We start from the raw sequence: 22191 nt of genomic DNA on the forward strand, positions 1-22191 counted from the left end.
GCCCAAGGATGAGTGTCTAGGGCTGGGTGTGGTGTTTCACTCAGTCCTTTGTAGAGTGGTGGACACCTCAAGAGGGGAAAACAAACAGAACGGACAGAACAGAAGCCGAACATGTGCACGCATTCAGTTAAAAAAATGTTAGGTCACGATAAGTTACTAAAAAGAACAGAATATGCATTTCCAATTATGAAATATTTTCAGCTTTACAACTGTTGATCTTTAAAAGTAATTAGACAAGATGTCTAATTATGACGGTTTTGAACTTGCAGTGCCTTAACTTTATAAGGACTTTAAAGTGCTTACTTAATCCTCACAACTCTTTTAAAAAGGCACTATTAATAGCCCCATTTTACTGATAGGGAAGCACTGTTCCAAAAAGTCCCCTAAGCTGCCTTTGGTTACCCAGATGGTAATGGACAGAGTCAGGGTTCAAACCCCAGGCACTCTTGATTTAAAAGCCCATTCTTTTAGCCACTATATCTAGTACTGATAAGTAAATTATAATTAAGTGCATACATCCCAAGGCTCACAGCCACTCTCCCTTTAGAATAAGACTATTTACCTCTTTTCAAACATTTTATTAGTTTTGATTTCAGTGCATATTCATCTATATATAATGTATTCACATACATTAGGCAGCCTGTGAAGCCCTTTAACATTTTAATGCCAAATGTTTCCCAATTAAAGATAATTTCAGCACACAATAGACATTTTCTTTGACTCCAAAAAGTGTGGTCTGAACTGAAACCTTTTCCTTTGCAGTACTCAAACCTCTATGGCTCTTGGTGCAAGGACGCCCTCTACAGGTTGTTATAATCAAACACTAAGTAGGAAATACTCCTAAAATGTCCTTTTTTAGGACATTTAGGACATTTTTAGGACATTTAGGACATTTAGGAAAAAGAGGGGCTAAATTCCCTCCTCATTCAACTTCCTCTGAGCGAGGCCTTTCCGCAGTGGTTGACTTAGGTGTTGATGATGATGGTAAAATTAATTTTGCTGTAAGAAATTATTTTTCCTTCCAGAATGGTTGCTCTCTATTCACTTCTCCTTAGCAGTGGACACTTAAAAAAAAATTAGATTTTATTAGAGTTATAAAAACATGCTATTTTTAAAAAATCTTGGATTTGAATTCCTGGGATTTTAAAGGGAAGGAAGGAACGAACATATGGTATACACCAGTCAGCTATTTCCAAGAGTGTATCTTTTGGGGGGAAGGGCTGCCTAAGACGTGAATCAGGCTTGATTCTCCTTTCTGTTGTTTTTTTTTTCAATGTTTCTTTTTAAATTTATTCTTGAAGGAGAGAGAGAGAGAGAGACAGAGCATGAGCAGGGGAGGAGTAGAGAGAGAGGGAGACACAGAATCCAAAGCAGGCTCCAGGCTCCGAGCTGTCAGCACAAAGGCCAGTGCGGGGCTCCAACCCACGAACCGTGAGATCATGACCTGAGCCTAAGCCGGGCGCTCAACCGACTGAGCCACCCAGGCGCCCCTCTCCTTTCTATTATTAAGGAGCAAAGTGGCTTTTTCATTTAGAATACAGTCATGTTTCAAATTTCTGTACGAAAAAAAAAGTAACGATATTTATTTGCATATTATAAAAATTTCAAAATAATGTGCTAGATGATATTACAAGTCAGCTTCACTTAGTTCGAGAATTCTACCATTTATTGGGGCACTTGGCTGGCTCACTGGGCTGAGCATGTGATTCTTGATCTCATGGTTGTAAGTTTGAGCCCCATGTTGTATGTAGAGATGACTTAAAAATCTTTAAGAAAATTCTACCATTTATTTTCCAGACTATTATTTTTCCTTTCCTTGTGCAATTCATTCTCATCAGCTACATTTGTAGGCAGATGCATTTATTTATTAACTTACTTATTCCACAGAGATTGATAAAATAGCAAATTTTGTGCAAGACACTGCTGAAAACTACAGGAAAAACAAAGACAGCAAAAAAAAAAAGTCATGAAACTACATGAAAAATGAAACACGACCTCAGCTCTTGACGAATATTGGAGTTATTAAAATGAATACGACAAGCACCCAAGTAACCCTAATAGAAGGCAAAATATGGTGGCTGTTGACAGAAGGACTGGGAATTCAAAGAGGAAGTATATCTGGGATTTGAAAAAATTTTTAGTTCATTCATTCAAAAAACATTGGTGAAGGAAAGTGGGTGAGGGTTTGCCTAAATGAGTGATGGGGATTAAGGAGGGCACTTGTTATGGTGATGAAATCACTGAATTCTACTCCTGAAAGCAATATTACACTCTTTATTAGCTAACTGGAATTTAACTGGAAATTTGACAAGAAAAAAAAAAAGCATTGGTGAAGTGTCTGATGTATGGATAGAGAGGCAGGTAAAAACACAGCTCCTACTCTCCAAATCTTGGTCTAATTGGAGACAGAGTGAAGAATGAACCATGAAGACTTTCCCAGGCTTCTCATGGCTTCTGCAAGGCAAATTCAGAGATCTGGCAATATTCCCCCCCTTACAAGGGGATGTGTGTGAGTACTGGGGTAAGTACTGGCTGCCATTCAAACAGGGCTCTGCTTCTTATAGTTATGATACACTTCTACCGAGCCCGCTTCACTTGACTTCCTGGGCTTCTGTAGGCTTCTGAATTTGCTGCTCTTGGACTAGAGGAGAGGCAATGGGACAGGGAGGAGGAAGGTGCTCGAGGGGACAGAAACCAGCACTCATCCTGGAAGTGCGGTTTTGCGGGAACAGGGGCAGAACCTGCTATAGAGGAGGACCTTGTCAGTGCCCCGCCACCCACTCACCAGGTAATCCTTTCCCTGCCCACTCTGCCTCGTGGTCTCAAGCAGAGCTAGCTTGCTAACTCCAGGGGCTGGCCCTGAGACCAGGGCACAGCAGATGCACCCTGAGCTGTGGTGAAGGAGGGGAGCAGGCACCCTGGCAGCACGAAAAGGGAGCCACAACACAGTAAGTGAATAGAGCAAGTTGCCAAGCATTATTTTTACCGCAGTCCTGTTTTTGAAAAACTATGCTGGGGGGCGCTGGGGTGGCTTGGTCGGTTGAGTGTCCGACTTCGGCTCAGGTCATGATCTCACAGTCCGTGAGTTCGAGCCCCGCGTCGGGCTCTGTGCTGACAGCTCAGAGCCTGGAGTCTGTTTCAGATTCTGTGTCTCCCTCTCTCTGTGACCCTCCCCCATTCATGCTCTGTCTCTCTCTGTCTCAAAAATAAATAAAAACGTTTAAAAAAATTTTTAAAAACTATGCTGGGGCGCCTGGGTGGCTCAGTTGGTTGAGCGTCCCACTTTGGCTCAGATCATGATCTCAGGGCTCGTGAGTTCAAGCCCTGTGTAGGGTTCTGTGCTGACAGCTCAGAGCCTGGAGCCTGCGTTGAATTCTGTGTCTCCCTCGCTCTCTGTCCCTCCCCCGCCCGTGCTCTGTCTCTTTCTGAGAAATAAATAAACATAGAAGAACAATGTTTATGTGTACATATGTTTATATTTGTATGTGTCTAAAACTATACGCAGAAAGTGTCTAAAAGGTTACATACCAAAATATTTCCAGGGGTGGTCTGTAGGGAGTAGAACTGGGTCTAGGGGTGATTTTCACTTCATGCACAAATATTTCCGGCTTTGAAAAAAAATGAGCAGATGCTCTTGTAATTAAAAATCATTTTTAAGAAGGGAAAAAGGTCTTTTCTTTCCTGCTTCAGTCAGTTTCTCCCCCAAGTAGGCAGCTGTCACCACCCTAGGCCAGCACGGTTCGCTGTGCTGCTTGCATACGTTATCACTTCAGATCTGTCCATCACGACACATGACAGCTCATTACTGAAGCACAGCCCAGCTTGGGTATGCCTCGTCATCCCATGCCACACTCCTGTTCTTCTTCCCTCACTTAATGGCATTGCCAAGCAACCTACTATAACTTGTCTTCCACAAACCATATCTGGTATTTTCTGTTCATCCATGCTGTTTCATCTCTATGACATTTAACAGCTATTTTTTTTAAAAAAATTTTAATGTTTATTTATTTTTGACACAGAGAGAGACAGAGCAAGAGCAGGGGAGGGGCAGAGAGAGAGGGAGACACAGAATCTGAAGCAGGCTCCAGGGTCCGAGCTGTCCGCACAGAGCCCGATGCAGGGCTCGAACTTACAGACCACAAGATCGTGACCTGAGCCGAAGTTGGACGCTCAACTGACTGAGCCACCCAGGTGCCCCTAACAGCTATAATTTTTTAACGATGGGAGAAAAACAGGAAAACAATTTTACCGTCGAGTATTAGAGGAATGAGAAACATATTGGAACACTGTCATAGGATGAAATATTACTGAATCCTTAAAATTGATGCAATTGATGTTCTGATATCTATGTTCAATCATGAAACTATCATCACAGTCAAGATAATGTACATTACCCATCACTCCCAGAGTTTAACAAATCATACACTTTAAATATATGCAGTTTATTATGTCAACTGAATTTCATTCAATCTGTTTCAAAACTTTCTAAAGAAATGAGAAATATTGGTGTTTCATCAGGATACAAAAGGCACTAACAGCGAAAGAAAAAATTGGTAAATTGGATGATATTAAAATTAATAACTTCCCTTATCAAAAGATAGCATCGAGGGTGAAAAGACAAGCCACTGAATGGGAGGAAGTACTTGGATGTACAGGATTCTCATCCAGAATATATAAAGAGTTTCTACAAATCCATAAGAAAAAGGACAGACAAGCCAGTAGAAAATGGGCAAAAGTCCTGAAAAGGTACTTCACAAAAGCACATACTCACATGGCCAATTAACACATGAAAAACTGCTCAACATCACTACTTATCAGAGAAATGAGAATTAAAACCACATAGGAAACCAATTCACACCCCTCAGAATGGTTCAAATAAAAATAGAAAAATTATATAAAGTTGGTGAGGGTGTGAAGCATACCCTGCCGTTAAAGTGTAAATTGGTACAATCATTTTGGAAAATGATATGGAAATAACTGCTGAAGCTCAACTCAGCAATTTCACTTCTACAGATAAGCCCAGCAGAAAAGAAAAAGTGTATATATTTATGCAAAGACTGTCAATAACAGCACTCTTCATTTTGGCCTCCAAATGGAAACAATTCAAGTATCTATTGTCAGTGGAATGAATTAATACATTATTATTGCTTGTACAGTGGAATACTACACAGCAATGAAAATATACAAGCAACAATTACACACAGCATGGATGAATCTCACAGAACATCATATTGAGCTAAATAATCCAAAAGGATACATCCTGGGTGATTCTGTTTACTGAAAGTTCAAAAATGAGAAAAATGGATGCATGCTATCAGAGGTCAAGATAGTGAAGGCATTACCTTTGGAGGGTGATAATGATTGAAAGGGGACATAAAAGGGGCTTTGAGATGTTGGCGATGTTTTGTTCTTGATCTGCGTGTTAGCCATATGAGAATGCTTATTTGATGAAATCTCATGAAGTTGAACACTTCTAACTGTGTGCCTTTTAATGTATGTTGTGTTTTAATAAAATATTAATGAAATATTACTGTATCATACAAAAACCAAAATAATAAAAGATCTGGTAGAACTCATAGATGAATGTGTTTATAAGCTTAGAACTGGGAAGATCTTTATAAACAAGATACTTGAAAGCTATGAAAGAGAAGATAAATAAATTGGACGTGAAAAAGTATTTGAAATAACTATGTAGAAATTAAAATAAAAATAGCCACACCGTAAACAAAACACTGAGAAAAATATCTGCAAACGTGACAGACAAAGGAACAACTTCTTTAATTTCCAAAATGCTTGTATTTACATTTTACAGGGAACATGTCATTTAGGAGAAAAATGGACAAGACTATAGAATTTAAAAATAGCCAAATATAAAGGATTGTCGAGGATATAGGAAAAGAGATGCTTTCATATCATTGATGAAAGTGCAAGCTGATTCATCTTTTTTGCAGAACAGTTTCTAATTTCGCAATATCCCTCAAACATTCAAAATGCAAAATACCCTTTGACTCAGTAATTCCACGGTTGAGAATTTATTCCATGAACATGCATGAAAAAACCCACCCAATTACATTTACAAAGCTGTCCTTTGTATCGTGGCTTGTAACAGCAAAGACAAAGAAACAAAAAAATTGAGATCATCTATCGATTAATAGGAAATTAGTAAAACAAATTATCGTACGTGTGTGCAGTGGAATCTCGGGCACTTCTGGATGTGCCGATTATGAAAGTTCTCAGGATTCCTTGTGAAAGGAAGATGCAAAGCAGTGTATATAGTATGTGTTCCTTAACGCACATAAAAATCTACACAGAAGCGTTTAAACACAGACGTGCGTATACATACAAAAAAGGCAGCACAGCATGCTCACATAGCCACACACTCATACAGTAACTTTACCATGCTTAGCAGGCTGGATGCTGGTTTCCTTTAGAGAAAGGAATTACGAATTAGGCAGAGTTTTGGGAAAGAGGCTTTTTCTATTCTATTTTTTTCTCTACCATTTGATAGTGTTTAGACCTATCTACCTTTTGAAATGTTAATAGAAATTACCAAGGTAATGTGATTATGAGCCATTTAAAATTTCTTCTTTTTGCTTTTCTGTTTTCAAATATTAAACTCCAAAAATTGTTTTTAAATGACATTTTCAAATACTTTTTAATAGCTGAAAATATGGTTTCAGGTGAAAGACACCCAAGAAAACCATGTTTCTGTGTAATGTGTTTTGTGTACTATGAACACACAAAACGTAATATTTAAAAATGCCCTGATGTGTTCATGAGAAATGCCATTTCAATTGCTTAAGTCCTGTGGAAACGTGCTGTAAACTGCAAAGCCCCAGGAGTCGCTGGTATTTCATGAGTTCTAGTCATAGTGATCTAAGTGAATAGCTAAGACTCAAGTCCTGGGTATAGAGCTGCTTTCTCACCTGTCGATCTGAGGCTACCCTCAGGACAGAGGCGTGGGAGAATCACTGAGCTCTGAAGTCTCCAGAGCGTTATGAACCTCTCTGTCTTGATGGAGGTCTGGTTTATATGTTAATCTGAGTTCCCGTCCTTCACTCATTCCCACACCCAGAAAGTTACCACAGACACAGACATCCTAGAACACAGATACCTGAAGCAGTGGAAAGTTCTATGGGTAACAGAAATACTATATAAAGGATTTTATTTCAGAATGAGCCTTAAAAAGTAGCAAAATAATTTTGACACATAGCTTTGATGAGGCTGTTTTGCCTAGAGCAGGAGCAATCACACTGTTCTCACCCACCCTTTTGACAGGGTTGTTTGAGGTTAGTAGGAATGTGACTGTTACCACCAAGTAACTCTCATTCCTTCCTTCACTGAGTCTTTTCCTGTCTGGTGAGCCTTGTGAGTGAGGTTAAGACATCTATTTGTATATCTTGGGGGAAAAAAATCTTGAAAGTGTGATGGTTTGTAAACATTCTAGAAAAAAATTTAGGTGATCATTTGGCAATCTTTTTAAAACAAAAACATCAAACATCACATGTATGATATACATATATCATATATATGTGCCAAAGATATATGTAAATATCTCCTCAACCAAATGATGACATATATATATATATATATATATATATATATATATATATATATATATATAAAAGACATATATATATATATATATATAAAAGACATATATATATATATATATATATATATATGGTTTCTATGTAACATGTAGATATGTATATATATGTGTATATACATATATATGTATATATCTATATCTACATATCTATATGTAGATATTTATAACTATATATTTATATGCTTAGTGATATGAGAAACAACACTGAAAGATAAATGATGTTCTGAGGGGAAAATATTGGGTTAAAATCCTTAATATAAGCCCATTCTTACCAAAATTTAGATGAGGGAGATGAATTTCTCAGTAGAAAAATTTGACATACAAATACAAATAAATGAAAAACTACGATCATTTAACATTTTAAAGGATATCCAACTTCACTAGCCATTACAGAGATACAAATAATAACAGTAAGATACTCTTTTACCTTTCACTAGAACAAAGATGTAAATAATTCATAGCATTCACGGTTGTTGAGAGTACAAATTGGTATAACCTTTCCAAAGACCAATATATTATCTTGTATCCACAGCTTAGATAAGCACAGTTTTTAAGAATTTTTGCTTCTGGGGCTCCTGGGTGGCTCAGTCAGTTAGGTGTCCAACTCTTGATCTCAGCTCAGATCATGATCTCATATGGTCGTGAGATCGAGCCTCAGGTCAAGTTCTGGGCTGAGCGTGGAGCCTGTTTGAGATTCTCTCTTTCCCTTTCTCTGCCCTTCCTCTGCTCATGCTCTCTCTCTCAAAATAATAAATAAATAAGCGTTAAAAAATGAAGAAACTTACCTCTGAGAATTTCGGAAATAATTAAAAATGCATAAAATATATATAAGTAAGAATGTTCTTGACAAACTTTACAATATTCAAGAATTAGAAACATTGCTCATCAAAACTGAACAAGTGAGCACACAATGCATGCCATGCTGTAAGTTAAAATGGTGTTAACTTTATTTGATTAGCTACTTCAACTCAGATTAGTTTAAGGACTACTTTTGGTTTTAAAGTGCCTGAAATATAATAGGTACGTTATCAGTGTCTGTTAAATATACATTGAAAGATTTAACGCAATATTTGGCTCCAAATGGTTATGTTTGGTTTCTTCTTATAAGTTACTAGCTTCTTCTAAGTTACTACAGGCAGCCCACAAAAATATGTTCTTAACTCAGCCTGTTCTAATGGCATGAATACCTTGCATACATATCACTAATTTATATGGAGTCATATAACTTATTCCCAAGAGGAAATTTTGCTTTGCCCGTTGGCTATTGCAATAAAAACTTTACCGTCAATGGACGATGGGGACATAAATCTGGTTTCATCATCCATGAGAGCCTTTGCAGCATTGACTAGGATTCAGAGAGCATCGTGATTCTAAAAACCCTTCCCATATAAAAAAATTATAATTTAAAAACTTTAAGTTTTTAAATATATCATAAGATATATTGTGAGATTTGTCTCACTGGTAACCAATAACCACAATAGGAGTTGAATTTTTTCTATCTGTACTCATTATTAAAATTCTCAAACTTCCTGAGGTATCTTTCCCTGGACTACCTGAACATGATATAGTTTCTTTCCGCTCGTAACAATGATCAAAATCAAACAATGCCAGATGGTGTGACTGGCTTCCTTTAGGTAAAATACCAAATAGCATTTGTAGTAACCTTGAAAAATGTTCACTTAGGAATTTTTGAAAGGACACATTTAAAATTTCAAGGGAGATCAGATCATTGTGAATTTAAGACCCATTGAGGGATAAAACCTTGGCAGAGTTAACACAAAATTGGAAGTTAATTTTGTATAGACAAATCTTTTGTTACTTCCAAGTTGATCAGGACCTCAGAGACCTTTTCAGGCTAAACACACTCAGAACCAGGATCATCCAAAATGGTAATTTACTAATCTCCAATATGTGGAATATATTTCTGGAGACCAGAATGCAAAAGTTAGCACTCCAAGACATCGCTTTCCTAGCATGAAGCTACCTGCAGAATTCTATTGGTAATCAAAAGATTGATGAATGTTGATTCCAGATGAGAGTATTGGATGGTACTTCATCTTGGCCAGTTAATCTCAACTGCTACCCATTAGGAGGCATTTTAGAAATCTGTGGGGGTATTTCTGGTTGTTACAATGTCTGGTGGGTGCTTTGGACTCCTACTGGATACAAACCAGGAATGGTACTTCCTGCTATGCATGAGACAGGGCCACATATGAATGTGCCACAGTCTACAAGCATCTTTTGATTACCCTGTTGGAGATTCATGCAGATGAAAACTTGTTTACACTTATTTGACCCTGGGAACCTAGTTCCATTTTATGTGTAAACGCACAGTTTTAAAAACACCCCGAATTTTCCCGAAATGCAACTGCTGGGAATAGTAAGATTCTGTGGAAAGCAAGATTGTGCTTGGTTTTATTTGGATCTCTATCAAGAATTATTCACATTTTGGAAAAATCACATCACCCCTCTACTTTTTTCATTCTCTTGTACTTTTTATACATAATAGCTTCTGATCTTTTTACTTCCCATAAAACCAAACTTTTTCATTAAAGTAGGTGCGAGTATCCAGTTACTTCACTAGGTCGGGAACAGTTGCGCTCAACCATACCCATTTTAAATACATATTATTTTAGAATTGATTTTTTTGCTTTGTTCATATATGTTAGAGCATTATATTTATTATTTGGGATTATATGTGTCAGAGTAGATAATATTATCCTGTGTTCTATTTGAGGAGAGTAAAGGGGAAATAACAGAATGTCTATTATAATTTTTTTTTTAACGTTTATTTATTTTTGAGACAGAGAGAGACAAAGCATGAACGGGGGAGGGTCAGAGAGAGAGGGAGACACAGAATCTGAAACAGGCTCCAGGCTCTGAGCAGTCAGCCCAGAGCCCGACGCGGGGCTCGAACTCACGAACCGTGAGATCGTGACCTGAGCCGAAGTCGGACGCTTAACCGACTGAGCCACCCAGGCGCCCCAGAATGTCTATTATAAAAAGGCAGCTTTGGATCAGTCTAAAAGGCTATCTACTGTGTGATTCCATTTATGTGACATTCTAGAAAAATCACTATAAACAGGGAACACAGGTTGACAGAGGCTAGGGGTTCCTAGAGGCTAGGGATTCCCAGGAAAGTTTAACGACAAAAGGGTTGCATGAGGGAATTTCTTTGAGGGGCAACGTTAACTGTTCTGATTCTTGACTGTGGCCATGATGACTGTTTGCATCTGTCAAAATTTATAGAAATGCATACCCAAAAAAGTGAGTTTTATGTATGTAAATTGTAAAATGTTTAAAAAGGGGGGGTGGAAGAAAACACAAATAAAACACAGAAAATCAATCCAAATAGTAGCTTGGTTCCCAATGTTGAGAACCACTGAAGTAGGCCATAGAAACCCCTGATGACATTCCTGTCTCCGGAGTCTAGGTCCTGCCTCTCATGACGGAACTCCTTATTCTCATTGTCATTCTCAGATACGTGGAGAGAAAAAAATTAACTTTCCATAGAATTCATGGCCATGCCAAACTATACCTTAAGCAAAGCCAGCAAGTTATTGGCATTAAGATTAAAACCTAGACACTTCATTCTAGTGATCATTTCCTACATCACACTGCCTCACGAGTTTGTGTTAAAATGGAAGAATGCTGTGAGTTCTTAAGTTTTTCCATTCATATCTGGCATTATGTCTCTAAAGTAAAATAAAATAAAATACCAATATGCACATTACACTACCACCTGACTTTACTAAGAAAGCAAAAATAAAATAAAATAAATAATTTTCTTAATAACATCACCACTCACATTCCTAGAAGAAAAGTGCACTGTAATGTCACTTCTGTTGACAGAAAATACAAGTCTCTTGTGTTTTTTATAAGGTGTTTACAATAGGTCAGTGTTTTGGTTAGGGTGTTAAAGGTTTTTTGTCATTTATAGTATTTATTCTGCAGCCTTCTGAAACCTCTTTGGAAGATTTTAACATGTAGAAATGTTTAGCTCACTTATAGGTGATTAAAATGTTTAAGGGAGCCCAATAATTGCCTTAATTTGGATCACATCCAAATAGTAGGTGTCAAAATGATACATTATTAGCTCTTCAAAAATTTTCCTGGCTAACATCCATTGAACCAGTTAAGCTACATGAATCAGTAACAAGAATATAATAACATTTAGATAATCATTAATTTTAACCTTTGCTAAGAATCTGTAAATCAAATGCAGTATGATGGCTTTCTAAAAGAAAAACCAAGTAGTTGTCACTTTAATAAATTTGCTTCATGATAATTAACATGGGAATTGACTGTAATTTCAAACTATTTAAAAACAAAAAACAAAAGGTGTTTGACTGGCTGTAAGCTGAACCGTGGATATGAAGGCAAGATGGAGGTACTGATGCCACAGGGTGCATTCTAGGATCTGTGGCACACGATCAATTTTCAAGGGATACCACTATTTCAGTCACTCACAAGTAGGCTTGCAATCGTCCCCTCCATCATCAGTTTAAAGCTGGTGGTTTCTATGACTTATCTAGGAGGGGTGGAAGTGGAGGGAAAAGCATAGATGAAATAAGATTGGCCATGACTAGGTAATTTTTGAAACGGAAACTTTCTCTACTAGCTATGATGGAGTAACTGACACGGGACTTGTCCTCTCAGCGCACACAACTAGAAAACTGGACAACATACAAGGAGCATCTGTTTTAAGGGGGTGCCTGGGTGGCTCAGTTGGTCAAGCTCCGACTCTTGGTTTTAGTTTGGGTCATGAGCACACAAATTGAGATCAAGCTCCGCACCGGGCTCTGCCCTGACAGTGCAGAGACTGCTTGGAATTCTCGCTCTCTCCCTCTCTCTCTGCCCCTCTGGCACACACTCTCTCTCTCTCACAATAAATAAATAACCTTGAAAACAATTATAAAAAATAAAAAAGAAGCATCTGTTTTAAGACACTGAACAGCAGAAAGTGCAAGTTTATAACCCTAAAAAAAGGAAACGAATGACCTAAGCTCAATGATCACTCTGGCTTTCTTCTTCTGAAGGCACTTTCATGACTATGGAGCAGGGAGAGGGAATCCAAGTAAAGCAAGGTAGTCTCTGAGAACACAGAGATTGGGGGCACTGAGGCAGCTGATTTGTGAAGCAAAGGATTTAGAAGAGATATTTTATATATAATAGTAGTACCACTTGAAGGTTAATTGTGGGCCACAGATGCTAGAATATGCAATGTAGGCATCAATACCTTCATCTTGCCTTCATATCCATAATTCAGCTTATAGTCAATAAAATACATTTTGTACATACATATATCCAATGTAAATATATGTATATGTATGAATATATGTATATGTGTGTGTGTGTGTGTGTATATATATATATATATATATATATATATATATGCTTAAGAAGTCTTCATACCCTTGAATCTGTTCTGAATACTAAGCTGAAAATTCATAGGGGGAGGGGTGCCTGGGTGACTCAGTCAATTAAGCAGCTGACATTGGCTCAGGTCACGAGTGCCAGCACTGCATCAGGCTCTGTGCTGACAGTGTGGAGCCTGCTTCACTATGTCTCCCTCTCTCTCTCTGCCCTTCCCCTGTTTGTGCCCTGTCTCTCTCTCAAAAATAAGTAAACATTAAAAAAAAAGAAAAGAAGACTCATAGGGGGAAATTTTATAAGGCTGGTAAAGAACTACTGGTAAGCTATAAGCTGAAAATTTTCCAGAGCTCACCTAGAGTAAGAAGACATTTGGGAGGAAGAAGGAGAAGGGGGACGAGGAGGAGGAGGGGGAGGAGGAGAAGGGGAAGGAGGAGGGAATTGAATACAGTCAATTCCCATGTTAATTATCATGATAGCAAATTCATGAAGCATGAAGGAGGAGGAGGAAGTGGAGGAGGAGGAGGAGGAAGAGGAGGAGGAGGAGGAGGAGGAGGGACAACAACATTTGAGTTCCAACCAAAAAAGTGAAGAGACTTCATTGAACAGCTAAAGTGCCTGTGGTAGAGACCTCAGAAGGATATCCCTTTAATGATTGGGTTAAACTAGTTCTAGACTAAAGAGTACCATAAATTTGCCCTAACAAACCTTAAAAATAGGATTCAAAAGGCTCAAGCTAATCTTCAAGTAAGTTAACTCCCTTCAAAACAATATCCAACACTCTTTAAAGAAAAATTTTAAAATATAGGCATTTAAAACCTAAAATTCATAATGTCCAGCATGTAATAAAAAATTATTAGGCATGCAAAGAAGTAGGAAAAGGTAATACATAAACTATAAGGCAAATGAGCCAACAGAAAAAGATCAAGAAATGATAGAAATGATGGAATTCACAGATAAAAACCTTCAAACACCTACTTTATTTTATTTATTTTTTAAAGTTTATTTATTTATTTTGAGAGAGAAGGAGTGTGTAAGCAGGGGAGGGGCATAGACAGGGGGAGGGAGAGAATCTGAAGCAGGCTCCGCACTGTCAGTGCAGAGCCTGATGCAGGGCTTGAACTCATGAACCTTGAGATCATGACCCAAGCTGAAATCAATAATCCGTTGTTAACCAACTGAGCCACCCAGGTACCCTTAAGCACCCACTTTAAATATGCTCAAGCATTTAAAGGAAAACATGAATATAATGAGGAGAGAGATAGCAACTATAAAAAGAATGCAATTGGAACTTACACATTGAAGAGTGCAATATCTGAAATGAAAAATTAACTGGATGGGATTAAGAGCAGATAGGTATCATAGAAGAAAAAAATCAATAAACTTGAACACATAGCATTAGAAATGACCTAAACTGAAACACTGAGAAGAAAAAGAATCTGGAAAAAAAAAAACAAAATAGAACCTCAGTATGGAGTTCCAAAAAGAGGGAGAAAGAGGAGGAGGAGGAAAATATTGGAAAAAAAGAATGTTTGAAATATTTCCAAATTAGATGAAAACTATAAACTTAGATCCAAGAGGCTTAGCAAACCCAGGCATGATAAATACAAAGAAAATGACACCAAAGCACACCTCAACCAAATTGCTAAAAACAAGTGATAAGGAGAAAAATCTTGAAAGCAGGCAGAGAGTAAAAGATACCTTACTTACAGAGGAATAAGCTTAAAACTTCTCCTTAGAAACAATTCAAGCTAGAAAAAATGGATGTTACAGTGCTGAAAGAAAATAAAGTCAACCTAGAATTCTATATTCATTGAAAACATCCTTCACTAAATTAAAATGAAATGAAAACATGAGAAACGTGTTACCAGAAGACCTGCATTATAAGAAATATAAGAGGAAGATTATACCAGATGAAAATCAGAAGAGGTAAATTATGGATAAATATAAAATAATCTTTTCTCTTTTTAACATTTCCTTAGGGGTGCCTAGGTGGCTCAGTGACTTAATGACCAACTTTGGCTCAAGTCATGATCTCACAGTTCGCGGGTTCGAGCCCCGTGTCAGGCTGTGCTGACAGCTAGAGCCTGGAGCCTGCTTCGGATTCTGTGTCTCCCTCTCTCTCTGCCCTTGCCCTGCTTGTGCTCTCTCTCTCTCAAAAATAAATACACACTGAAAAACTTAAAACAAATAAATAAAATTTCCTTAAAAATAACTGACTCTTTAAAGCAAAAATAACAATGTATTGTGAAATTTATAATATGTAAAAGTAAAAGGTATGACAGCAATAGCACAAAAAATGAGAGGGAGGAAACAGATGTATGTTGTTATAAGGTTCTTCATTGTATCTAAATTGGTACAATACTATTTGAAAGTAGACTGCTAAGTTAAAGATGAATATTGTAAATCCTAGAAAAAACACTGAAGCATAAAATAAAGAGGTATACTTAGTAAACTAATAATGGAGATCAAGTAGAATACTAAAAAATAATATAAAAGAGGGGGAAAAGAATCTGGAACAGATGTAACAAATAGAAAACAAATAGCAAAATGGTAGATTTAAAGCTAACCATATATTTAATTATATTAATTGTAAATGTCTAAATACTCCATTTAAATAGCAGAGATTATCAGATTGAATTTAAAGAAGGAAGACTCAGCAAATCTATCTACAAAGAAAAAGGTTTAAATATGAAGACTCGGGTAGGTTAAGAGTGAAAAGATGGAAAAAAATATACCAAGCAAATACTATTCATAAGAAAGTTGGAGAGGCTTTATTCATATCAGAGAAAATTGACTTCAGGACAAGGAATATTAGCAGAGATCATTGTTGAAGCTGGGTGATAGATATATGGCAGTTCATCACACTATTCTTTCTACTTTTGTATACGCGTGACAGTTTTTCATAACAAAACATTAAAATTTGAAAAAGGAAAAATATATGCTAAAACAATATTTTTTCTGTAGAGATTAAATATACCCATCATTTATTTCAGTTACCTGTTTTGGAACAAAAATACCTTTTGCTGTGGACTTGTATTATCAGCCTCATGCTATACAGATCTACTCGTTCCTTTTTCCATTATTCTAATTTCCCTTATAATGATCATAATACTACATTTTTGGAATAATGATATCTAGAGGTATTATGAAAGGTTAATAATTCCCTGGTGAATGTGGATATTCGTTTCTGGAAAGCTGTGGTTGGATTTCAGTTTTATAGAGGTCCCAGAGTTACTACGTATTTGAAACACTGTACTGTACTTCAAATTTATAGCTAGTTTTTATGAATACTTCAGAACAGAAAAGAATGTTTTTCATTATTAACAGAATATTTTTCTTTTTTTCTCTTTCCTTTTTTTTGCAAAAAAATAGAAGCAATTTAAAAACTGTCAGATTGAAAATGTCAAATATTTTACATGACAATAAATCATTTCACAAAAAATTGCTATAAATGGCACTTATCCTGGTATGGAAAAGACATTGTCATTTAACTTCCATCTTCTATGCTATTTACCACCCATATAAAACTTTCATACAATTTATCACAGGTATTATTTCTAATTTCAAACAAGGTTTTGTAGATAAGTCATCTTAATATTAACCCATTATTCTCATCTTCAAATAGAGGTCAAAAAAATATCTATGCATATTCTTCTCTAATTCACTAGACAGCATTCAATAAATTTCCATCAGAAACTAAAAGAGAATATTAAACAGAATTTTCCCAAATATACCACCTTAAACATACAGCATTGTTATAATTTCGATATCTTATATTTTATTTTATTTTATTTTTTTTTTATTTTATTTTATTTTTTTTTTTTTTTATTATTTTTTTTTATTTTTTAATATATGAAATTTACTGTCAAATTGGTTTCCATACAACACCCAGTGCTCATCCCAAAAGGTGCCCTCCTCAATACCCATCACCCACCCTGCCCTCCCTCCCACCCCCCATCAACCCTCAGTTTGTTCTCAGTTTTTAACAGTCTCTTATGCTTTGGCTCTCTCCCACTCTAACCTCTTTTTTTTTTTTTTTTCCTTCCCCTCCCCCATGGGTTTCTGTTATGTTTCTCAGGATCCACATAAGAGTGAAACCATATGGTATCTGTCTTTCTCTGTATGGCTTATTTCACTTAGCATCACACTCTCCAGTTCCATCCATGTTGCTACAAAAGGCCATATTTCATTTTTTCTCATTGCCACGTAGTATTCCATTGTGTATATAAACCACAATTTCTTTATCCATTCATCAGTTGATGGACATTTAGGCTCTTTCCATAATTTGGCTATTGTTGAGAGTGCCGCTATAAACATTGGGGTACAGGTGCCCCTATGCATCAGTACTCCTGTATCCCTTGGATAAATTCCTAGCAGTGCTATTGCTGGGTCATAGGGTAGGTCTATTTTTAATTTTCTGAGGAACCTCCACACTGCTTTCCAGAGCGGCTGCACCAATTTGCATTCCCACCAACAGTGCAAGAGGGTTCCTGTTTCTCCACATCCTCTCCAGCATCTATAGTCTCCTGATTTCTTCATTTTGGCCACTCTGACTGGCGTGAGGTGGTATCTGAGTGTGGTTTTGATTTGTATTTCCCTGATAAGGAGCGACGTTGAACATCTTTTCATGTGCCTGTTGGCCATCCGGATGTCTTCTTTAGAGAAGTGTCTATTCATGTTTTCTGCCCATTTCTTCACTGGGTTATTTGTTTTTCGGGTGTGGAGTTTGATGAGCTCTTTATAGATTTTGGATACTAGCCCTTTGTCCGATGTGTCATTTGCAAATATCTTTTCCCATTCCGTTGGTTGCCTTTTAGTTTTGTTGGTTGTTTCCTTTGCTGTGCAGAAGCTTTTTATCTTCATAAGGTCCCAGTAATTCACTTTTGCTTTTAATTCCCTTGCCTTTGGGGATGTGTCGAGTAAGAGATTGCTACGGCTGAGGTCAGAGAGGTCTTTTCCTGCTTTCTCCTCTAAGGTTTTGATGGTTTCCTGTCTCACATTCAGGTCCTTTATCCATTTTGAGTTTATTTTTGTGAATGGTGTGAGAAAGTGGTCTAGTTTCAACCTTCTGCATGTTGCTGTCCAGTTCTCCCAGCACCATTTGTTAAAGAGACTGTCTTTTTTCCATTGGATGTTCTTTCCTGCTTTGTCAAAGATGAGTTGGCCATACGTTTGTGGGTCTAGTTCTGGGGTTTCTATTCTATTCCATTGGTCTATGTGTCTGTTTTTATGCCAATACCATGCTGTCTTGATGATGACAGCTTTGTAGTAGAGGCTAAAGTCTGGGATGGTGATGCCTCCTGCTTTGGTCTTCTTCTTCAAAATTACTTTGGCTATTCGGGGCCTTTTGTGGTTCCATATGAATTTTAGGATTGCTTGTTCTAGTTTCGAGAAGAATGCTGGTGCAATTTTGATTGGGATTGCATTGAATGTGTAGATAGCTTTGGGTAGTATTGACATTTTGACAATATTTATTCTTCCAATCCATGAGCAGGGAATGTCTTTCCATTTCTTTATATCTTCTTCAATTACCTGCATAAGCTTTCTATAGTTTTCAGCATACAGATCTTTTACATCTTTGGTTAGATTTATTCCTAGGTATTTTATGCTTCTTGGTGCAATTGTGAATGGGATCAGTTTCTTCATTTGTCTTTCTGTTGCTTCATTGTTAGTGTATAAGAATGCAACTGATTTCTGCACATTGATTTTGTATCCTGCAACTTTGCTGAATTCATGTATCAGTTCTAGCAGACTTTTGGTGGAGTCTATCGGATTTTCCATGTATAATATCATGTCATCTGCAAAAAGCGAAAGCTTGACTTCATCTTTGCCAATTTTGATGCCTTTGATTTCCTTTTGTTGTCTGATTGCTGATGCTAGAACTTCCAGCACTATATTAAATAGCAGCGGTGACAGTGGGCATCCCTGTCGTGTTCCTGATCTCAGGGAAAAAGCTCTCAGTTTTTCCCCGTTGAGGATGATGTTAGCTGTGGGCTTTTCATAAATGGCCTTTATGATCTTTAAGTATGTTCCTTCTATCCCGACTTTCTCAAGGGTTTTTATTAAGAAAGGGTGCTGGATTTTGTCAAAGGCCTTTTCTGCATCGATTGACAGGATCATATGGTTCTTCTCTTTTTTTTTGTTAATGTGATGTATCACGTTGATCGATTTGCGAATGTTGAACCAGCCCTGCATCCCAGGAATGAATCCCACTTGATCATGGTGAATAATTCTTTTTATATGCTGTTGAATTCGATTTGCTAGTATCTTATTAAGAATTTTTGCATCCATATTCATCAGGGATATTGGCCTGTAGTTCTCTTTTTTTACTGGGTCTCTGTCTGGTTTAGGAATCAAAGTAATACTGGCTTCATAGAATGAGTCTGGAAGTTTTCCTTCCCTTTCTATTTCTTGGAATAGCTTGAGAAGGATAGGTATTATCTCTGCTTTAAATGTCTGGTAGAACTCCCCTGGGAAGCCATCTGGTCCTGGACTCTTATTTGTTGGGAGATTTTTGATAACCGATTCAATTTCTTCGCTGGTTATGGGTCTGTTCAAGCTTTCTATTTCCTCCTGATTGAGTTTTGGAAGAGTGTGGGTGTTTAGAAATTTGTCCATTTCTTCCAGGTTGTCCAATTTGCTGGCATATAATTTTTCATAGTATTCCCTGATAATTGTTTGTATCTCTGAGGGATTGGTTGTAATCATTCCATTTTCATTCATGATTTTATCTATTTGGGTCATCTCCCTTTTCTTTTTGAGAAGCCTGGCTAGAGGTTTGTCAATTTTGTTTATTTTTTCAAAAAACCAACTCTTGGTTTCGTTGATCTGCTCTACAGTTTTTTTAGATTCTATATTGTTTATTTCTGCTCTGATCTTTATGATTTCTCTTCTTCTGCTGGGTTTAGGCTGCCTTTGCTGTTCTGCTTCTATTTCCTTTAGGTGTGCTGTTAGATTTTGTATTTGGGATTTTTCTTGTTTCTTGAGATAGGCCTGGATTGCAATGTATTTTCCTCTCAGGACTGCCTTCGCTGCATCCCAAAGCGTTTGGATTGTTGTATTTTCATTTTCGTTTGTTTCCATATATGTTTTAATTTCTTCTCTAATTGCCTGGTTGACCCACTCATTCGTTAGTAGGGTGTTCTTTAACCTCCATGCTTTTGGAGGTTTTCCAGACTTTTTCCTGTGGTTGATTTCAAGCTTCATAGCATTGTGGTCTGAAAGTATGCATGGTATAATTTCAATTCTTGTAAACTTATGAAGGGCTGTTTTGTGACCCAGTATATGATCTATCTTGGAGAATGTTCCATGTGCACTCGAGAAGAAAGTATATTCTGTTGCTTTGGGATGCAGAGTTCTAAATATATCTGTCAAGTCCATCTGATCCAATGTATCATTCAGGGCCCTTGTTTCTTTATTGACTGTGTGTCTAGATGATCTATCCATTTCTGTAAGTGGGGTGTTAAAGTCCCCTGCAATGACCACATTCTTATCAATAAGGTTGCTTATGTTTATGAGTAATTGTTTTATATATCTGGGGGCTCGGGTATTTGGCGCATAGACATTTATAATAGTTAGCTCTTCCTGGTGGATAGACCCTGTGATTATTATATAATGCCCTTCTTCATCTCTTGTTACAGCCTTTAATTTAAAGTCTAGTTTGTCTGATATAAGTATGGCTACTCCAGCTTTCTTTTGGCTTCCAGGAGCATGATAAATAGTTCTCCATCCCCTCACTCTCAATCTAAAGGTGTCCTCAGGTCTAAAATGAGTCTCTTGTAGACAGCAAATAGATGGGTCTTGTTTTTTTATCCATTCTGATACCCTCTGTCTTTTAGTTGGCGCATTTAATCCATTTACATTCAGTGTTATTATAGAAAGATACGGGTTTAGAGTCATTGTGATGTCTGTATGTTTTATGCTTGTAGTGATGTCTCTGGTACTTTGTCTCACAGGATCCCCCTTAGGATCTCTTGTAGGGCTGGTTTCGTGGTGACAAATTCCTTCAGTTTTTGTTTGTTTGGGAAGACCTTTATCTCTCCTTCTATTCTAAATGACAGACTTGCTGGATAAAGGATTCTCGGCTGCATATTTTTCCTGTTTAGCACACTGTAGATATCGTGCCAAGCCTTTCTGGCCTGCCAAGTTTCAAAGGAGAGATCAGTCACGAGTCTTATAGGTCTCCCTTTATATGTGAGGGCACGTTTATCCCTTGCTGCTTTCAGAATTTTCTCTTTGTCCTTGTATTTTGCCAGTTTCACTATGATATGTCGTGCAGAAGATCGATTCAAGTTACGTCTGAAGGGAGTTCTCTGTGCCTCTTGGATTTCAATGCCTTTTTCCTTCCCCAGTTCAGGGAAGTTCTCAGCTATAATTTGTTCAAGTACCCCTTCAGCACCCTTCCCTCTCTCTTCCTCCTCTGGGATACCAATTATGCGTATATTATTTTTTTTTAGTGTATCACTTAGTTCTCTAATTTTCCCCTCATACTCCTGGATTTTTTTATCTCTCTTTCTTTCAGCTTCCTCTTTCTCCATAACTTTATCTTCTAGTTCACCTATTCTCTCCTCTGCCTCTTCAAGCCGAGCCATCGTGGATTCCATTTTGTTTTGCAATTCGTTTAAAGCGTTTTTCAACTCCTCGTGACTGTTCCTTAGTCCCTCGATCTTTGTGGCAAGAGATTCTCTGCTGTCCTGTATACTGTTTTCAAGCCCAGCGATTAATTTTATGACTATTATTCTAAATTCACTTTCTGTTATATTATTTAAATCCTTTTTGATCAGTTCATTAGCTGTTGTTATTTCCTGGAGATTCTTCTGAGGGGAATTCTTCCGTTTGGTCATTTTGGAGAGTCCCTGGCGTGGTGAGGACCTGCAGTGCACTTCCCCTGTGCTGTGGTGTATAACTGGAGTTAGTGGGTGGGGCCGCAGTCCGACCCGATGTCTGCCCCCAGCCCACTGCTGGGGCCACAGTCAGACTGGTGTGTGCCTTCTCTTCCCCTCTCCTAGGGGTGGGATTCACTGTGGGGTGGCGTGTCCCGTCTGGGCTACTTGCACACTGCCAGGCTTGTGTTGCTGGGGATCTGGCGTATTAGCTGGGGTGGGTGGGCAAGGTGCACGGGGGCTGGAGGGGCAGGCTTAGCTCGCTTCTCCTTAGGTGATCCACTTCAGGAGGAGCCCTGTGGCAGCGGGAGGGAGTCAGAT

Source organism: Panthera leo, chromosome B4, assembly GCF_018350215.1.
Source record: "Panthera leo isolate Ple1 chromosome B4, P.leo_Ple1_pat1.1, whole genome shotgun sequence".
Classification (NCBI taxonomy): Eukaryota; Metazoa; Chordata; class Mammalia; order Carnivora; family Felidae; genus Panthera; species Panthera leo.